Source organism: Aptenodytes patagonicus, chromosome 15 (assembly GCF_965638725.1).
Source record: "Aptenodytes patagonicus chromosome 15, bAptPat1.pri.cur, whole genome shotgun sequence".
NCBI classification, from domain to species: domain Eukaryota; kingdom Metazoa; phylum Chordata; class Aves; order Sphenisciformes; family Spheniscidae; genus Aptenodytes; species Aptenodytes patagonicus.
In genome coordinates, this window is record NC_134963.1 from 3,466,645 (window position 1) to 3,482,126 (window position 15,482).

Below are 15,482 nucleotides of genomic sequence, written 5' to 3' on the forward strand. Positions count from 1 at the left end.
GGCAGAAGGGAAATTATTTTCCATGAGGCATTTCAGTTTAGATTTTGTAACAACATTAGGTACCCACTTTTCCAAATTTTTTACAGCTCTTGGCTGTAAGGTCTTCGCTTTTTGCTTCAAAATGTCCTGGGCTGGGCAAGTCTCCAGTGTGTTTGTTTTGTAACATCTTGCTTGGATAATGTGACCAAGGTGGGGTTTTTTTTCCAGTTTGCCCTGGAAATAAAAAAGACTTATACCGTTTGACAAGTTCTGATTAAAGAAACACCGATAGGAAATTCTTGTACGATGACAGTATGAGGTAGGGAGGGCTATATTCCTGTGTTATTACCAAAAGACACTGAGGCATGAACTTACACTTCACTACCCTGTTTCGCAAGACAGAGAAAAGAATCTTATGAGAATGATCTTGTACAGATATAATCCAGAGTCAATGATGTTCCTAGTGCGGTCAATGATAAAGTCATTGTTTTATCATGCTTTGAAATGATCTTGTGAGAGACAGAAAAGTTTCGTAATCCAGGACAGCTCAGAGGTAGAGAAAAATGAAAGGATTGTGCTTTAAAAAAACATAAGGGTAGACAAGTCCTGCCACAAAACATTTTTTAGATAAATAGATGTGGCAGAAGATGCTATCAGTAGCACCATCTTCAATAGCCTTTTCACTATTTTCATCCATTCAGGATGAAACCAGCCCAAATTCCCCCTCTGCTCTCTGAGGGTAACTACCACCGAGGATTTGGTCACTGTGATGTCTATGTGTACTTTCTTGGACCATGCACGTCTGAGAATAAGGTAAGGCACTCTAACTTTGATAGAAAACATCTTCTGAATTTGAAAGAAATAGACAAAATGAAGGATTTTACATCTGAGTTTAAACAAATATGGAATGGTACTGTTCATTGACAGAAAATCAACTTCATGCCAGACTGATGCAACTTACTCAGTTCACTTTGTTCCACTCCGAGTCTAGTGAGAACAGAGGGGCAGGAGCGACCTTCTTAATATGACTTTCAATCCTACCTTTAAGCCATACCCTTCATATTTTTAGTGGAAGCATTTCATTTAAGTAGTTCTCAGGACAGATTCATCAGAGTAGGGTGAATGATTTAAGGCTGATGGACTGCTGTGTAACTTGTGGTTTGGGTTTTTTTTGAAGTTAAGGCCTTGTTCCTGAAGCATAATTTTCTTCATGATAAAATGCAGCGTGAGGAAGAGGTTGCGCTTCAGAGAATATATACCTTGCTGCAAAACATTAGCTTTTTCACCTCAATATTTCCAGATTACCTGGTAATGTCCCTAGTGTATTCATTAGAGAGCGGATGGGTCAGCGTCGCACAGAACCAGAATAAGATTCACACCAGGAGATGTGAAAACACAATATTGAGATAGAGAAAGGAATCCTTTTCATGTGTGGAGTAGAAATACTCTGAAGATACAGTATCTGTGCTTGCTTTCTGCAAATATTTTTCTTCCTTTTCTCACATTTCTGTTCAGAAATTGCATTTCTGTATAAAGGTCTTGTATTTTTTTCATTTTTGAAGTGAAATGGCATGTACTGTAAACTGATGTCTTAAACAATAATGACTCACTCTGGACTCCTTGCTGGTGACTAGTGAACCACAAATATGCACTGAGGTGAACAATGGGAACAGAAGATTATCACACTATTTACTTGAATTCAGCAGCAAACTTTGATTGAAGGGGGTCTGTTTGTATGTTTGTTTCCCAAGGACATTCAAGCGTTTGACCTAAACACAAAACGTAGTCATGGAAGTGTGGGGGTGGTTTACTCCAGTGTTGGAATTTTTACCAGAAGCAAAGTTTGATGCACACCTTTCTAGTTCATTGCATGTTTTATCAAATGAGGAAACAGACCCAATAAATGACCAAATGTTTTCCAGCTGGCACAATGTATATTCTATTGTAATATTCCATTTTTGTAAATATTCAATATTTTTGCAATTAGTCACTTCCAACTGACTCATATGACTAAAAACGATGTGTGAATGGCAAACTGTGAGCATTTGTGACAAGATATTAGCAGTCTGAAGAATGGTACTTACTGTGAAGTAGTTAATAAATGTCAATGTCTCATCCAGTTCCAGAATAAGACATGACGTAAATCCTACTGAAGTGGTTGGAAATCTTTCAACAATTGACTCCATTAGGCTTCAAATTGGAGGGCTCATCAACTAAAATGGGATGGTATTCAGTTATTTGTATTATTTGTAGCATATTATTAATATTTTTTATCTTTGAATAATGTCACAGATTATATTTATTCAAAATGTCTCTAGCCTTTCTATGAGCAAAATCTTTCAATCCCAAAATTTCTCATCCTGTAAACTGTCAGTCAAATTATGACAGTCTTATGGCAACCTGGTTTTTTCTGCTTCACCTTCCTCTGTTTAACTGGAAGATAAGAGGTACAAGGAAATTGAAAATAATGCAAATGCAAGATAAGAATTCTGGTCAAGTTTTAGGATGATTTTCTTTTTTTTTTTTTTTTTTTTGAGATGTGGGGCACTCCTCAAATAAGATACAATAACCTCAGCATGCTCGTGAGAATTTTATCATCAGAATTTCCATGCTATAGACCATCCAGAAAGACAAATACTTCAGAGGAAGAAACACAGTAGATTTCTACCTAGGTGTACCCATTATTTATCACTGTCATGCATCTGATTCCAATTTTGTATAAGTGCTCATATAAAAATAATTGTTTTTAAATCTGTGCTGCTATACAAGAGTAGTATTGGACCCTTCTTGCATTTCTCTGACTATTAAAACTGACTTATGATGGAACAGCTTCTGTCATTCCATCGCAGCTTTCTAATTGACTACATAATTTTTGATATTAGCCCTAAAAAGCCTGTCTTGGTTTTTCTTTCTTTTTTTGTCCCCCCAAAAAAATTCTGTTCACTTTCTGTGATGATCTTAAATGATTGCACCAGGCATAAGCTGCTGATGCACAAATGATGTGGAAGCAAACAAGGCCTACATCTTTGTAGATTCCAGTTCCTGAAAACAAATGGAGTAGGAGGGTATGTTAAATGACATTTCTCAGCAGCCAAATTATTCCTCACTCACATATCAAATGCTCCTTCCTGACTACTTAATTGACCAGTAAACTTCCTAATTAGAACACAAAAGCTGGACAGAGAGTGCTTCTGGCTAAGCGGGATGTGAAGGGTACTGTGAGAGTGCTGAATGCACTTAGGTCCATGTAGCACTGAGATAGATTAGCGCTGTAAGAGTAAACTGAGTAAATGTTCAGGTAAAATACTGGCTTTTCACCTCTGGGATAAATGCCCAGCTTCTGTCCATATTCCTACTAAATGCGAAATTAGTTTTAGAGTATCTCTGCCAGGCTCCTCTTAATAACATTTGGCATCGCAGAAGCTTTGTTGTCACTCAGCACAGGTTGGGCCTTGAGTCCTTTCTACTCAAGGACTGACCTATCTGAAAGGCATGGTATCAATTACCCACAGAGGGAGGGACCTTTCCAGGAGCGCGCTGGCACGTGTCCCCATCTAAATCACTTTAACTGATGCCTTTGATGCCTACACTGCATGCCCAATCCATAAATTTCCTAGGCTGGGGTCTTTCCACTGCTTTAAAACAGATGTTACACGGGCAGTGTCTGTGTTCCCAATGTGCCAGGACAGCCCTTGCACCTCCAGAGGCAAAAGAGCAGCACTGCTGGTACCTCATGCAAGGATATAATCAGGTCTAGCAACCTGAATTATCTCCTTGAAACGGGTATTCCCTCCCAGGTGTTGGGAGGTGTTTTTCATAAAAAGGGTAGTTCTGGCATCACCTGAATCGGTGCTCATTCTGGTGCAAGTACTGCCCAGGCTGCCCTGCTGTGGTGTGCTGGTTAACGTTGTTTCTTTTTGGCTGTTGATCCTCCTAAGACTCATTTCTTTGAAAAAGTCACAAATGTCTAAGTACTGGCAGCTTTCGTAGGCATCCTGACGTTTCAAAGCCAGGACTGATCTTCTGGATTTGCAGTTTGCAGCAAGGTTGCAGATAAAAAATTCTGATATTAGGGCCAAAATAGCTCAGATCTTCAAATCTGCAAGTTTAAAGGTATGTATACATATTGATATATACCTATGTGCATACAGAGTTCTCTAAGAATAGCAGACTTGCATCTGACTTACAATTTGACTTATAGTTGGGAAACAGGAGTTCAGCTGAAATAGACCACTGAGGTTATATTAACTTAATAAAAAATGTAGGGTCTAACTCAAAAAATCCAGCATCTTTTAAGAGAAGTCAAGTGATTTTCTCATTTGTCTGTCCAGCTTCTATCAAGTTCATTACTCTTCCTTGATTAAATCTTTTCTAACGATTTCTGCCTGAATGAGAAGCGGAGAAAGGGTAGTCACAAATCACTCCTTAGACAGACTCTGACAGCGATGTATATGACTCATTTATGTTCAGCGGGATGTAAGTCTTTAATTCTTCTTCTTAACTGTAAGGAAAAGGGTATCAGGAGCAGCAACTATCCTAAGAGTGTAAATTCTAAGCAGGGAGATTTCTACCATGCTATAGCTGGCAGTAATCAGAAAATTAGAAAAAATGTTGCAAGTTTATCAGGAATAAATATAATACTCAAAAAAGGGAACCAGCGTAATAGTACTAAACATTTAAGTTACTACAGTCCATTTATTGCATAGAATTTATTTATCTGGAGTAGAATAAAAAGGCAACTTTTGCCTCTCTGGTGTATTTCTATAATTGGGGTCTATAAAGAGTTTTGTCTGTGAGCTGGACCACTTGAAAACGAGTAAGAGGCACCTTTTGTCCTGAGTAGTGTGACTTACGTAGAAAGAGTATCCTATTAAAGACCGATAGCTACACAAGCTTTTTGATGCAATCAAATCTTTCAGTGAAAGTTTTCATTTTATCCAGGGGATACTATTCTCACGTTCTAGCCTCGATACTGGCATAGTGCTCGTGCATATACCCAACATTAAGCGCTTTGCTTAGCTTTACATGTTCAGGTGCTACCAGATAGGGGTGTGAGAAACTTCTGGCGGTGGGAACCAGAACCGTTTCTTATTCTGGAATAGGCAGGTCTTCATTCTGCATTGTGTTAGCATCTTAACTTCATTTAGATTTAAAAATGTGTTAGAAAATAGGGGTGGATGCTACTCTAGTCTGGATGGTGGAGTTGGGTTGTACGTATCTGTTTCAGTATCACCGTGTTCGAAGGATGCATGCTTCGCCAAGCAGCGGTAGTTGGGAGAAAGAGAAAGGCTACAGCCTCCTTAGCTCCTCTAGTAAACCTGTGCTTACATAAAATTAATCATGTGCTGGGTGCAGAACAGCAGCTTCCCTCAGTTTGGCCTTCCAGATAGAAAGGAAGGAAAAATATTCTTTTTCCCCTCAACCACCTTTCGTCTGTTATTTTCCTCTTTTATCTACTTTTCCTCATAAGGCTGATTGTAAATGTCACCTTTTCTGACAGAGAACTGGGCTGCTCTGAGCAAGATAAAAAACACGTGCTTTTTCTCCCACTTTCCTTATATAAAATAGTATTTCTTATTTTATTTGTTTTGTTGCCAGCTCTTATCTGTAATTTGGATCGAAAACCAGGACACTCTTTTTCCAGGAACACTGAATAATATAATGGCTGGTAAATTGTGAGGATGTTCTTTTTTTTTTCCTTTTGTTCTGAATTTTTTGGTGTTTCAAAATAGATTTGGGAACTATTCATACTCTGTAGAAAAAGCAGAAACAAAAGCTTTTTATCCTCTTCATTCTGACTGCTATGTCTGGTGGTTTTAGCATGGTGCCTTTCCCTTCTTTACTAAAAATGAGAGGGCTTTTTTCGGTGATACTAGTGTGAGCCAAGGCCTGATCCAAAGCTTACTGCTGTTAGTACCAAAAATTTCTGTCATCTTCCGCTGGTGCTGGATACGGCTGGGAATCCTACTGTACAGTGAGGGATTCGGGTCCTCGGATAGGATTCCTGGCTTAAGGCTCTGCTTAAGAACGGCTTCCAAAAGAAGATGCTCAAGTGTTCCTTCAAGACTGATATTGGCAGGTTCTGAAAAGGACGGCACAGGGTGCTGAGAAAAGGGGCAGAAAAAAGAGAGCCCCAAATATTAAGCAGGAAAACCAGACTTTAAGATGGGTGTCTATATAGTAAGTATCCGTCCTCTACTTTTTGGAGAATGGAACCTCCACTTTGCTCTCCAGAGTAACAGTTTCTTCTTTGCTTTCCGCTTTCCCTGTTTTCTCTTCCACAACTGTCTGCAGGAGTATCTGTTAAGAAACCAGACTCAGGGATACAACTAAATCCAGGGCCAGATGACTTAACTTCCGTCATAGACATTCAAAGGTTATAAATTCCCTGGTAGTTTCTGAATTAAATGTTTAATTGCATATTTTCAGTCCTGTTAGGAGAGAAATAAGACTAAGATATTTTAATTGTTTTCATAGTTGCCTTATAATTACACAAACTGAAACATTACATGGAGTCAGTCTTCTTGGTCATGTTTTGAAAAGGGGTTACTAGGTAGTAGGCTGATTTCATTCCTTTACTATGTTTTAGTAAATGATTATTTCTCCCCTCCCCCTTAAAAATCTCTTTCTTTCAAACAATATCATTAACATGCTGGATGAAGAAAAGTCTGTCTGCTATTGCTCTGGATTCTTGTCACCTTTTCCATCTCTTGTGGCAGTGTGAACATCCTTTAGACTATATACTCTTTCAGAAAATGACCCCAAAAGTTTAAGAGTACATAGAGCCACCAATACCATGGGTGTCTGGTTTTGATTCTGGCCTTTAGACACTTTCATTGTATAAATATTTGTGATTAATAAAAATAATTAAAATAGGTTATAGAGCCACTTCCAGAAACTCCTCGTACTAGTCACGGTGCCAGCACAAGGACCAGCAAGTAAACTCAGGGGGAGCTGTATCGCAAAAGAAAGCTTTTACCGCTTATTGTTCACCGAGTTTGTGTGCTGCCCTTCCACATCCATCCTACTTACCAGTGAGGAGACTGGCTCTCTGCGTTTGTGCAACCTTGTCTCTTGCTAGCCCTTAAACACTACTGTCATCAACAGTGTTATTTGTATTCATAATAATGAATAGCAAGTAGGCACTGTAAATACTGCACCCAAAACTGCTCAAGAGAATATTTTTCACAGATTAGGGTACAGTTTACTGGTCTGTCATTAAATCTCCTGATATCTCCTCAATTGCAAAGGAGAAGTGAATGAAATTTTGATTGAGATGTGATGGGTTTTGCTGCATTCATCAGCCAGCAGATCCATCAAGGCAGTTCTGTCATGCTTATTATTATGGTACCTCGGCTCCTAGAACGGTGAAACTTAATTCTTTATTGACTGGGGCCCACAGAGGACTAACGTGAGACCAGGAAAGTCGCGGTCTCTGGTAGCAGTTGGAGGCAATCAAGTCCAACCAATGGTAGGAGGTGGAGTATTGCTGGCCTGGGGCAAGATGCTAATTAAAAGATGCTTTTCTGGTAGTTTATGTCAGAGGAGCCCTGGACACAACCTTCAGTAAGGGGCCTATTTATTTCTCTTGAATGCCAATGAATTTATTAATAAGAAGATCAATTTTAAGTGCTGCTCCCTGTTCGGGTTGCCATGGAGACCACTGACCTGCCATTAGGGCAAGGCAGACTTGGGGAGCAGCCCCGGTGTTCTTGCCGGTGTCTGAGCATGTTCTGTGACTTGGATGAAAATGCAGCAAATTACAGCTGTGCACACCTGAGGCAGGGTAAATCCAGATGTCATGAATCTCAGAATCAATGGTTTTCTGCTTCAGATAAATCCTTTTTTTGCTGCACCCTTGCAGACTCTGAGATAGCAGAGAGAGAAATTAAGTCGGAGAGCAGTGGCAAGAAGCATCCAAGCAGATGCCTCGAGTCAAGGATGTAAAACAGGGCCTGGACAAGGCCACATTCCCACATCCCACAGTACTCGGCTGGTTATTGAATGGCAAAGGGGGAAATAACCTTCATTATGGGAGTCTATTCATCTTCCCTTGCCTGTGCCCATTGCATGGCACTGAGGATAGCGGAGAACTGGGCCCAGAGGTTGGCCTTTCTGTGCTCCTGCTTACAAAGCATAATTTTTGCAATGTTAATTATTGCTAGAGAACCAGTTTTAATAAATTCAAACCAGCTACTTACAAGTTTGTGCCCTTGATCTATCTGCATGGGAAAAATACCTTCCACAGAAACTGGTATCTTCAGAGCGCCAACATCCATCCTATGCCAAATTCAAAACATAAAAGCAAGCAAGGCACCGAGAGGCGGTGTTCAGCCAGCAGCTGCCTATCAAAACGCCAAGCCAGCCCAGAAGGGGGCCCAGAACCATCCTGAGGCAGAAAGCAGAGAGGGGAGGTAAGGACCTGGATCAAAGCCCTCAGCAGGGCTGCAGAGCCGGTTATTAGCTGCTAGAGAAGTCAGCCGGAGACAGGCCCTCAGGTGGCACGAGTCGCCGTAACTTAATTGACGCCAATTCACAGCACTTCAGGATCTACTTCACAGAGCCATCTGGGCTCCTGGAGAGGATGTTTTCAGAAAGCTCTCGGCCGAGTATGGATTTCTGTAAATGAGTGTTTACAAATAAGCCACTTACCACCTGGGCTTTATAGATAGCCGCAGATTTCTCTTTATCACATAACCTCAGTCTCCCCAGCCAGGCAGAGCAATGTCAGGTGCAAATGTTAAAGGGAAAAAGTAAAATGTAGGCATTGCAGAAATGAGCATTTAGAGCATTCGATGTAAGTGCTGGCAAGACCAAGTAAGAAATGCCCGAGGAGTTAAATAAACTGAAGAGGCATTTATGGGAAGGGAAGTAACCACCTTGAGAGAATGAAGAGGGAACAAGACCTGTGAACGTATTTGATCACCATAAACAGAGACCAGCTGCCTCACACATCCTAGACAAATACAGTTTGACTTGTAATTAATGTCATTGTATAAAACCCACCATCTGTAGGAAGAAAAAGCAGAAGGTACAAGTGGAGGTAGCATAGCCTCTTCTCTATGCCAGTCCCAAAATTAATACTGCAAAAGCAGCAGTACCTATAGACCATGTAGGAGATAAATGCCTATGGTTTATGACATCTGCTCTGGCTCCACTTGAATAGGCAATGCCAGAGAAGTGAAACAGAAGAGTCTGGGGAGTGACTGCACAAGTGACTAAAAAAAAAATTGTTCTTAAAGCATTGTGGGAGGCGCCTAGTGGTAGTGATGCACTTTAAAAAGAATGTTAATTGCTAAATAGATGAGATAACTGGGATTTGGGAGTTTTCAATATGTTTATTTTAAAATGTCATGAACTAAAAATACAATTCAAACTGAAAATGCAATAAGGATTAAAAAAATGTTTGCAACTAATGGTCAGATTAGAAATTTAGGTTTCAGATTGCTCAAAACCAGGATGCTGTCCATTTGTGCAACTAAAACAAGGGGTCGTAGCTCTGGTCCAGCCCTCGTGCTCTGCAGAGAAATCATCCAGACCGAAGCACAGCAATTAATGGAGCTATGAGGAACACTGGAGTAACGTGAAACACACCAAACCTTTCAGCTTTTCTTTCTACAAAGTTTCGTAGTTCTCAAACAACTATCAAGCTACTAGGGCTTTAACACCAATCACTGGAAGGCTGCTTGAACAAGGGAGGTTTATTTAACACGGGTTGCAACTTTATTGGCACAAAGAGACACAATTTACATATTTTTTTCTACTTTTCAACCCACTCAAAGTCAGCAGTGGGCAGGAGCTCTCTATTTGACTGAAACTGTATCAATGGTAGAAATAAAACAGCTTAAGAAACAGTTATAGCATGGATGATAGTCCTGGCATCTTACTCAGACAGCAGCAGAGAGTTGCTGTTTATGCAGACGAAATGTTATTGTGCTTTGGTATCACTGTTACCATGTAGGAGAATTTTATTGTTTTCTGGCAGGAATAACTTGGAGGATTAACAGTGGTTTTGGCCATACCAGCAGGTGACCAACTCTACTGTGGTTTATGGGAATTTCTTATTTAGCAGAAGAGTAAATATTCCTCCTTTTGGTGCTCTGCATCACCCCTGCCTCTCCCAGGCAGATGGCTCCGTTCCTCTGAAGATGGGGGTTAATTTGCACTCTTACCCATCAGCAGATCCTCTGTGCCCCGCCATTTCTGCAGGGATGTTTCTTAACTGAAACGAGGTATTTTTGGCCAGGCTCCCACCGTGCCGGCAACCAGGGAGAGTTTGAAGATGTGTATATGCAGCTTGTACTTTGTACAGCACTTCCGTAGAAGAAAGTGAGTTGCTGCCTGTGGCCCTTGGCCCAGGCAAAGAATAAGGCTGCAGCCTGCCTTTGTATTACTCATTTTGCATGGCAGTTTTCTGGTTTGTATTTTTTTTTTTCCCCCCTCTCCTTAAACTGCATCTCTAAGTTCTTACTTTCCCATCTTGGAAAGTACAATCTTTCACAAATTACAGTACACAGAAGGAAACTACAGTTTAGCTGTTTTGAGCTTCCCAATGAGCATTTCTTGTAGTGCCATTACTGAGGCTGTTATCTGAAAAATAGCTCTATTAAATGAAGAGCTTTGATATGTAGGAAGATAATTATCTGATATTTCTTTCCATGTTAAATTATTGTACTGATGCACGACCAGGAGGGACTGTATTTTTCTTGTAGAAAGAACAGCTAGGTGTTCATAGGACCAAACATTTTCTTCACGGGAAAATGTTATTAAAAGTTGCTCTACAAAATGTTTTGTCGTTTGTCATTACGAGTTATGGCTAATGTAACAGATACAGGGGAAAGACAGGCTGTTACTGCACGAAGTTTGCTCTGCGCGCACCCGTGAGCTCTGCAGAAGGATTTAGCTGGCTGAGGAAGAGGAGAGTAGAGCGGGATGCAGGGTGCGGGTGAGCGAGTGGTGCACCACCACTTGCACCGCTGCAGGAGAGCAGGTCCCTGGTGCTGCGTCAGGGCTGGGGAGCCCGTTTGAGGTGGGGAGCCTTGCTTCAGGGTGAACGCAAGACTGCTGTGCTCGCAGGAAACGCGACTAAGGATGTTTTCCTTGCCTCACGCTTTCTTCCAGTTGCCTTAGGCAAGTCCCTCTCGGTGTGCCAGCTTTTGTGGGGCCTCCTGTTAGACACCCGGTGTTGCTGTCATCTGAGTCTGAGGGCCAGAGCAGAGCTGTAATGGCACAAGGCAGCGAGCGCTGGACTTCGGGCTCTTCACTGCCTGGGTTTGTAGTGCCTGCTCCTTTCATGCATCTAGTCTGTTGATAGACTAGAAAATAAGTTTGATTTCAGAAGTTCCTTTGATTTCAAGTGCGGTGGATTCAAAGAGAAAATACTCATAGAAGTGGCTTTCTTGAAGTCATGGTGCAAATATTACCCTTTACTGTCCACTGAAATCCTCCTAAGAGGCTACTCTGATCCAAATAAGTTCTGCTCTTAAGATGGCAGAGCACAGCGTGAGTTATTTTATTTTGCAGCACAAATGTATCCTGTATTGAGTGTCTGAGGCAGGCAATTCAGTAAGTGTAAATAATAACTGATTTTGACAGAAGTGCCTTGTGCACTGGAGACCCTTCAGACGAGCAGAGAGTGGCTTTCACACATTTTTTCCAGCTACACTGTAGAACAGAATGCAGAAATCCAGATTTGTGACACTCTGGCTGATTCCTGCTCCCCTACTGGAAAAAAAGAAAAGACCGCACTGCTTCACTGGTGTGGCTTTTTGTCTGTGACAAATGCATTGACATGACTTTTTCTGAGATTATTCATTTTCTTTAATGGGTTTGAGAGAGAGGAAGTTCCTCGACAGTATTATGGAAAGAAGCAGCAGCTACACTGTGGCAGAGAGGAGGTATAAGGCATGTAATGTATAAGGCATGTAATATATCCTGGCTCTGCAGCAGTGCTGTAGAATGAAATGCTGCACTCTTCCCTGCGAAATGTAACTGATGCAAATTCCATCTACTGTGGGGCAACCTCTGGTTTTAACTGGGGGAGGGTCTCTCCTGAAGGTGATATAAGCAGTGAAAGAAAAAAAGGATGGACAATACAGGACATATAATACATATCATGCAGCTACAGTGAATAAAAACACAGCTCTGCACGTGAGGAGTGCACGTTTAAAGAGGTAACGATGAAGCATTTGCTGATACAAATGGGGGGGGGTCACCATCTGACCTCACCTGCCTTGCCCCGTGAGTGCACGCCTGGCAATGCAGCGTGCTGCAGAAACCCGCCTCGGGTGCTGTTGAACCACATCCAGGACTGGCAGCAGGAAAGTCTTGTGGGGTTTTGTGCTGAGCTTATAGCAGCTGTAATGCTCAGGGGCTCTCGGTGAGAAATGCTGTGTGGTACTGCGCTGTGCCGCACGCTTGCTGGCTCGGGGGAGGTCGGTGGGAATGCCTGCGCTTATACAGGATCTGCTGCCGATGCGTGGACAGTCGGTGCTTTGGGGGGAGGTCGATGAAAGTGGATGCGGGAAGGTATCGCTGGGAACTGCATCCACCATCAGAGCCTCCCCAGCTGGTCAGGGCAAGTTAAAGCAGCAAAATGCTTTCTAAAGCAGACTTCGCTGCAAAGACCCACTGAAGCTAATAGGTGTATCTATTCAAAACTGTTCTGTTCAGCAGAAGTTCATGTGTGTGTGTGTATAACCACCATATTCAAAAGATGAATAATCCAAGGAGGTTTGGCTGTCAGTATTACCAGAGCACCGATCAACTCATTCTGGATGTGAGATCTTCAGGTACGGCTCTTTCACACCAGCATGATTTAGTCTATTAGTTGCTGGTGTTATCAATATTTTACTCAAACTATTTTCTTCTCCACACAATGTACATTATCTGCATGGCGATACTTCTCTCTGTACCGTTCACCCTACACAGAAGTTTTGACATCTTTTATTAACTTGTCTTTTTCAGACTGTGATTGAACACTGTTCCTAACAACTGATCAGCAGTAACGGCTTAGGCAAGCTGCTTAGGGAGTTCCCAACGTTAAACTCATTTTTTGCCAGGTGATAATCAGCCACTAGTTTTGATATCCCCTTAGTTTGCAGGTATAAGAAATTATTTATAACCTCACCAAATAATGGATAGTCTGGCTTTTAAGAACTAATTCTTAGAGACTTTTTGCATGCTGTATGTTGACTTGCAGGCAGGGATGAGCTTATTGTTGACTTGTTCAATATTACCAGGCAATATTGAGCAGCCTTTTAGGCGTATAAAAACCTAAGACTGAAAAATATCCCTACATCACGGGGTTGATCTGTAAACTTGCAGTGTATTCTAATGATGACACATCTGAGATTTTAATGCTTAATATACCATCTAAATACACAATATTCACCTTACCAACTGTGAAATGTAGTCCACGGATTTTTTCACTATATAATTATGTCTTTTGCTGCTGCTGCAGAAAGCTGTCTGTGCAAATATTCACAGATGCTAAGCCTCAGATCCTGAAGCCTCCCACGCAGTCATCAACAGAGAGTATGAAAGTCCCATGGGTCAGTTTGAGGACTGAGCTTTGCCCTTTTTCCTCTATGAACACATGCCCATATATCCCCCGCTCCCTTTTTTTTTCTTTTGGAGATGGTAAAGTATGACAAATTAGTGATACATGACTGGCTAAGTGAGAAGACATGCTCACATTTAGTTGACCTGTGCAGAATCTGAAACAAAAATGCCAGAAGGAAATATGCTATAGTCAACATAATATGAATTTTAAGTCGTCAAAATCCTAGTATATACGGCCCAGATTTTCCAAGGAGCACTTGATCTTTGCTGATTAACTTGAGACACTTTGGGAGGGTAAAAATTTCATTTTGTTTTGTTGTGCATTTTCCTCCAGAATATTATCAGCACAAACTAAAACTTAAGGCTTTTGCAGTGACAGAGTTGCTCATTGTGCTTCAGTTGTTTCTTCTTTTTGGCTTGAACTGTTTTATGCATTCTTCCATGTTTGTAAGTGGAGATTAGCAAATGCTTAGCTTGGAGCATACTTAAAGGAACACATGCAATGCCCAATCAAGCCTGCTTTTGTACAGTAACCACAGAAAATAACATGGGGAGAGAAAAATTTCAGTTGCCTTTGGTGTAGGTAAATTAGACAGCCTGAAACTGCTTCTCTGGGAATTACCCTTAGCAAATTAGCAACGCGTCAGGGAAGCTGTTTGGTAAAGATGCACTGAACAATGCCTAAAAGCCACCCTTATGACTCAATATTTCAGTCATGTGTCAGCACCTGGTGAATATGCTGTCAGTGGTACATTTAGTATTGTAATCACCCTTGACAAGATGAAATATGACCTCTGAATTCCAAGAACATACGGGATTATTGAGAAAGAAAAGTGTGTGAACAAGGGCAATTATAGCAGTAACGGTCCATGACATACTACATTGAGTCATCCAAGCATAACATAGATATAATGAAAATATTTTTAAAGGCAAACATGATGTAAACAAGTGCCAAAATTATCTGATTTATTATTCTGTCATGAATGATAAATGTTAAAAATACCCTCTACATTTCACAGAATAGCAAGAAAGCATTCTTTTATGTATGCCTTTCTACATGATTTGGAGGGATACAAAGGGAGGAAGGTTTCTTTGTAATGGGTATTGAAAGATGATGAAACACCTTTCTCATCTAAATTCCAATCTTTCTTTAATTTTTCAGGATATAATTGCTCTAGTTATATTTCATCACATAATTCCCCTCCTATTTAACTTCCCATCATTACCCAACCACATCTACACAGCTATGCAACACAGAGGAGGCAGTTGGCAGCCTATTAATCATAACAGAACTAGCTTTAACCTTGAAAACACGTCATCTACAAGATTGCACCCTGTGATGATAAGCTTTTGGAGCTGTTTGTTCTTTGAGATGTAATATTTCTGATTTACATTATCATTTTCAGATAAAAGTGTAGTAGTAATAAAGTTTGAATACAATATGCTTTAGTTAAAAAAAAAAAAAAATCACTATTTTTGTAATGCGCTTCATTACGACCCATTGCCCTGCTATAGGGTAAAACTAGTCCTAAAGCCAAAGTTTCAGCCTCTGAGGCATTGAAGTGAGGCCTGAACCTTGTGCTGGTTTTCTGCACTGGCTTTATTAAACCCCAGAAGATCTCATTCTGCTAGAAAGGCCACAAGTTGGCTGTCCTGAAGGGACAGAGGAATCCCACCCATTTGATGCAGCTCTGGGGCGTCATCAAAGTAATTCCCTGCTTTTGCTCTGATGCAGCGTTCGTGGCAGCGGACCTGCCAGCCCTACTTCACATGCAAGGGTGCTCCCATGTGTACATTAGACTCTGCAGGCGCAATAAGAAGGACAGCTCTGCAGCTGTTAGAAAAAAGAGAAGTGGAGAAATCTCTGTCCTAATGCTGTAGCAGTTAACACACGCTTTCCATTGTAACAGGTCGCTGCGGAGCGTAAATACGTAAGGCAG